Here is a 6,409-nt window from a genome sequence, read left to right as displayed (position 1 = left end):
TGAGGGGTAAAAGGCCTACTAACCCGTATTCACTTGTATATCTCATAGCTAGCTCTGTTCCTGCAGTAAGGCCCAGATCCCAGTCCTCTGTGGAGCCTAGGCTAGGAGCACAGCCTTCCTGAGCACCTCATGATAAAACCAAGGGCGATTCAGGTTTCAGGTGGCATGTGCGATGCTGTGTTGTCCTTTCAGAGGGCAGGTATGCTTCTCTCGCAGGCACTCAGTTAAGTACCATAAATTAGGTGGGATGGATCCGAACAACAGATATAAGTTAATGATCTCTCCTATTTCTCTCATGCTGTGTTCCTAACTTGCAAGTGGAGCAGACCAGTGTGCTGGCGGGACGATTTTCATTCATTGCACCCACCCTCCCTTCAGGCTGCGGCCTAGGAATAATGGCTAAATTGACTTACTCAAGACAATCTCAGATCTGCTGCTATTCCAGATGACTGCTTGCTTTAGATGCTTCTTAAAAAACTAAAGAAAAATCTGATCAGCCTACTCACTTTTTCTGGGACTTGATCATGGTCTCGAGACAGAGAATTTCTCATGAAAACTGGTAGCAAACCACATGTATTGAGAGCTGTAACTAGCACTGTAGTACCTGGAGGGTCACTGTGATCTGCTTGGTTAGGTGGTTCCCTAGACTCTCTCACAAGTCTGGATTCTTTCTGACTTCATGATCGTATTATTCACAATTTCAGTTTCCTCACAACATTTGGTACCGGCTTCGTATTTTTCTTCATAATGAGACTTAAATTCTCTAACTATTCTAATATTTTGGCATAGTTACCAACCACTGGATTTGTTATTGTTGAGGAATTTCACAACTGTATAATTAAAATGAGAGTGTTTACATGGCAGCATAGTAAACTCTGAGCCACTGAGCTATGGTACTGGATTTTAAAACAGTCGGTTGAGCTTTGCTCAGGGCAGTGATAGCAACAGATTTGTAAAAGCCATTGGGGAACAAGATAAAATATCCAATAGCAAAAAATAAAATCTGGCTACGGCTTTCTATCAATCACATCTTTTCTTGTTATATATAACTCACCTACTTAAATTTCACATACAAACTACTTCTCTGGGATACCCAAGGGAACAGTAATAACTTATCAAAGTATTCACCTGAAGGTTCCTAAGATTATTCAGCTATCTGTTAGGCTCTGGATAGTCTAAATATAGCCACAGGGGCCCTTTCTTTAAAATCCAGCACTGGAGGAAGTGATTTCTGTTTCAGCAGCAGCCAGTGGGGCCATCCTCTTGCTGCAGCTCTGGATCTAAAAATGCTTTAAAACCTCTGCGTCTCCTTCACATGAGAAAAGTGTAAATCAGGAAGAGAGGCATTGCAAGAAAGGCCATCTGAAGCAGAGCAAACAGTACACACAAACCTTATCCCATCTTTTTAAACTGGGAGCATTTGACACAGGGGAACTCAGGAGGTGCTGGCGAGGAGATCATCCTTCCTGGAACAGCGGTGATGCCGTCCACAGGTAGTCGGTGTCGCCATACCTCAGAGCTCTTGTGCCCCTGTTTTCACAGGTAGAGGCTGGCAGACCCTGCCTTAGTTCTACAGTGTACACAGCAATAATGCAAGTTCATGGCTTTCCCTATAGAGAGCATAACATTTTTTGCTGCTTTTGCAAAAGGAGGGGTAGGGTCCATCTCAAAGAGTCCTTCTCCTAAATTCATCCCCATAACTTCTGTCTACCCATTCAGGATAGGCTCTTCATTCCTTGCCTTATTTAAGGAGAAGCTGTAATTGGTTTGGTCAGCTGCTGCCTGTTTGGTAAATGAAGCAAAGTGTAGTTTGAGTTAGTTGATTATAAATATCTGGTGAACTAGTGGAATTTTCTGGGTGTTTATATTTCTAGCCCATCTTCCAGCCAACTTTCTCAAAGTATTTTGCAGGTGTTCCTGCAGGAATACTCACAAACCATTTCTTTGGTTGGCAAATTTCATCAGCATCTGTAGTGAATAGTGAGAGAAACTGGGGTGAAGAGTCATTTAGACATTGATCAATGGGACCAGTGATCTGTTTAAAGCCAAGCACAAATTTAAGTGATTTACCACACCAGGCCTTCAAATCTTTGCCAAATGTCATCCAGAAAATTGATGGTAGTACCCATATCTCCTACAGCTCTGCCAGGCTCAGGCTTTAATTATTATAGCAAACTACTGTTTAATTTAGTAAAAGAAATCTGATAAGCTGGGAAGAAAAATAAACTGGTTTTGTGATAGACTGCTCCACATGGAAATCTTGCGTGCCAGTAGTACAAGACAGGACTCAATCTGGTTGACTCCTGTGGAGAAAGGACCCTAGAGACTGGGTGTGCTTGCAGAGAATCTGTGAAGTAGAGGGATGGATGTCTTCTGGGCAGATCCTCTGTCGCCAGGCTATAGATTATTTAAGATAAGAGGCAAATTTCACCCGATTTCCTGAAAAGTGAAAACCATCAAGATTTCTTTAGCTTCTGCTAGAGACACAAGGGCATTGAGTAATTCCCTATTAGACATGGTACAGTCTATTTTAAAATCAATACTTTGCTTCATTAAATCCTATGTTTTAATGCAAGGTTGTTCTACACTTGTATGGAAGACAGTAGAAGGTAAATGTCAATGAGCAAGACAAAAGCATGCAATATTCTTGGTAAGTTTTGTTTCCTGTGGCCACTAGGGCTGTTTGCCCTACAAAGCCAAATGCAAACCTCAGAGGGGCCATACTGCCTTCAGCTAGCTCAATCCGAATTGGCCCTAATGATGCCCTTAAACACCACAATGCCTTTCGCTTTTTGAATGTGACCCTTGCCTGTTCAGGAAGCCCAGTCCTTGCTGTTAGGTTGGTTCATCAAGAAATGACAGCTGGTCTGTTGGATGTAAGTCTGGGTGCCTTGCCTTCCACCTACATCCATCTAGTTACAAGGGTAACACGGTCTCTCAGTTTGCTAGTGAAATTAATATAATTCTAAATCCCCCCTTTTGATTTCTTCCCCAAAGGAAGAAAGGAGCTTTCCCTGCTCCCACCCCATAGCACCTTTTAAGAGTCTGGAGCACATTTTACCACTCTAATTTTTCCTGTACCGCTGCATGGTGACACCCAGGGTCACTCACAACCACAGTATGAGCACTGCTAAAAACAACTGCTTCTCCATTAAAGTCAAGAGCTGAAGTTAAGTGTTACACTCATCGCAACGCTCTTCTCTGTTTAGGTTTTTTTCTTCCTTCTCTGGCTGGCATGTAAATGACATAATTTGGCCTGCTATATTTACTGCAGGATTAGAAACTGACTTAAAATCCCTTAGCTAATGTTTTAATTAATATTTTTTCAAGTGAACACTCTTCATGCTCTAGAATTTAATCTATTTATGCCATTATACTCTTATTATTATATGAACCAAACTAAACCTGGCCTAGCAGTGTGTTTGCCGAGCACGCTCGGGTGTCGCCTAACCACACATACTGGATGCTGTGGGGTAGCTGAGATGTTCACACAAGGGTGGCGTATATGACACAGCCTGAGACCATACCCTTGGCAGCGGGAGAAGATGGCCCTGGGTGCTAAGCACCTATGGGAAGTGCCTGAATAAATCCCTTGCTCTCTGGGTTTGTTTTCTTGGGCGGCAATCTCTTTTGAACAGAATGAATGGGTCTGATTCTCCCCTCCCACCGGTATTACACTTTGTCACCCCTCGGATTTGTCATCTCATGGGGAGGAGAAGCTCATGGTGTGTGCTCCTTTCTAGTGCCTGTACAGCACTGATCACGCCGACAATAAATAACAACAAAAAATATATTTTCCTTAAGTTCTACTTGTGACATATTTTGGCTAATGAACAAAGAATTAACCTGTTCTAGGGATTCTTTTTTGCAGCAGACCTTCAGATCCTTCACCTGGTTTCTTCATCTTCCTTTTAGTGTGTTCAAAACTTAGGGCTGAACCTTGCCAGCTGCTGCATGTGCATTGGGAAATAGCTGACCCAGAGCTCTCCGGGGTCTCTGGGCATGGAAGCGCCTCTGGCGTCAGCCTCAGCCATGGTGGGGGAGCCCTCCCCCCGCCCCCCGCAAACAGCTGTGTTGCAAGAGCCATGCACTTCTCAGCTGGCAGTTAAACTGTCAAAAGGAGGCTTGCTTGGGCTCCGGAAAGCTTGTTCTTGGCTCTCCATGTGGAAGGACTGTCATCCCTCATCCCTTACCCATGGCATGAAGAGCACGGGGCCCAGAGGGTGGCCAGAGCGCTGTGGGACTCAGCTCTAGATGGGTTTGTGCAGCCTGTTATGTGGTGTACACTCATTTTCACTCTCTCTCTGTGCTTGGAAAGATGGCAGTATTCCTGGCTTTTTTGCCTGGTTTCACAGCCATATATTCGTACAGGGTTTTTACCCTGGCTAGTGGGATTACAAAGGAAATAGTGCAGTAGCCCCTCAAATTGAGGGAAAAAAGCAAATCAAAACAGTTTCCTTAGCCAGAATGCCAACTACCACAGAGTTGGGGAAAATGCCGTGCATGTGATTTTGCTGCATGTGAAAATGAAGGGAAGGGAAATGAAAAAATATACCACCATGTCATTTAAAAATGTGTACCTACAGAGTTGAAGCAACCACGAGTGATGCTGTGCAGATGGTTTTTCTCTTGCCAGGGAGAAGTGTAGTGGGGCCAGAGTCTTTTAATCTGTCATATATATAACCTAAGATTTACAGTTGGAATCAGACTTGAAAATGTAAATGGATTTTCAATTGCAGAGTCTGCACCATCATAATGGCTTTCATTCAGAGCTTTGTCTGGGTAGAACGGCAGCTGTTCTGCCTGTGTTTTTTCTTGGTTTATTTTATTTTTAGACTTTTCTCATATGTAAAATGCCAGGAGAAGGACGCAGACTGGGAGACCTCTTGGTGATGTCTGCTAAATAAGTAAAGTGCTCCCAGTGATACTTGAGTGAAACTCATGTTTAAAATGTTTTATTCCTTATCTACCACTGCAAAACACACAGAAGGAGAGAGTTGACTTCAGATAGTGAAGAGCCCTGACCCAGACTTTTGACCACATTCCTACTCTTAAGATAGCTAATCTGGATAAAACGGGATGCAGAGTTCTGATCTGACTTTGAAATTAGCTTTTTGCTTGAAGTCACTAGCTGGTGACTGTTGAACCCTGGAGGCTCCAGGTTTTGCCCCTTAAAGTTAAAATCTGGGGAAAGGTGGTGGTCACTCATTTAAAAAATGCCACCTTCAAAATCCCTGCCCAAGAAAAGCACTTGGGTATTTGAAGTTGAACTCTCCCTGTTCAAACTCAACAATTGCCCATCTGTTTTTAAAAACCAAACTACCTCCCTTTTGTTTCAATAATGCCTCTTTTTCAACATCTGTACATTTCTGCTGCTGTTTATTACGATTTATTAAAGACGCATGTTTGACTGTTCATAAAGTGCACCTGTTCAAGTGCAGATACCAATGAGAGTTTAGTACGGAAATAGGAGTTACGAGCCCAAATACCCTTGTGGACCTGTTTCCCACTGCACACGTTGTTTTGTTGCTTGGAGACCTGCTGTATGTTCTTGCTTTAATCTCTTCCACAGTCGAGCTCTGTACTTCTAATACAGCTGGAAAACTAGAAAATATGCTGTGTTTCAAAACTTGTGTAGGAGGAAAAGGACGGGTAGGAAAAAACAACCAACCACCAAAACAAAAGCCCCAGACCAGCTCCCTAGAGACCTGGAGCCACCAGGAATTTTTGTTTGTGCTGGGAAAGTAGTACATGACTTCAGGCACCAACTGAATGACATGCTTCTCTCGCAAGGCAAGGATGCATTCTTTTCACAACCGAGAATGGGAATTACGAGAACCATGACAGTGCCTTGTTATATTGTTTCTGAGAAGAGAGCTCCTCTGTGGTTGGTCTTACTAGAAACCACGATGAGAACATCAGGGTTCATTTTCCTCCTCAGTCATGCTCCATCTATTTCTCTTTTCGTCCCTATCTGTCCCTTTCTCTTTCTCTCTGTTCCCTTTTGTCGTGGTTTAACCCCAGTCCGCAACCAAGCACCACACAGCGGCTCTCTCACCGCCCCCTCCCCCCCCAGCCCCCCCAGCCCTGGTGGGATGGGGGAGAGAATCGGATGAGCAAAAGTAAGAAAACTCGTGGGCTGAGATAAGAACAGTTTAATAATGGAAATAAAATAATTAATAAATACATTTTTTAAATTGTAATGGAAAGGAAAACAACAAAAGAGAGAGAGAGGAACAAAACCCAAGAAAAACAAGTGATGCAACCACTCACCACCCACAGACTGATGCGCAGCCCAGCCACCTCAAGCAGCAATCGCTGCCCCCCAGCCAGCTCCCCCCAGTTTATATACTGAGTATGACGTCATATGGTATGGAATAGCCCTTTGGCCAGTTGGGGTCAGCTGTCC

Source organism: Egretta garzetta, unplaced genomic scaffold (genome assembly GCF_000687185.1).
Source record: "Egretta garzetta isolate BGI_Z169 unplaced genomic scaffold, ASM68718v1 scaffold229, whole genome shotgun sequence".
In the NCBI taxonomy this organism is placed as follows: Eukaryota; Metazoa; Chordata; class Aves; order Pelecaniformes; family Ardeidae; genus Egretta; species Egretta garzetta.
The sequence above is the reverse complement of the archived record's forward strand: the minus strand, read 5'-3'. Positions refer to the sequence as shown.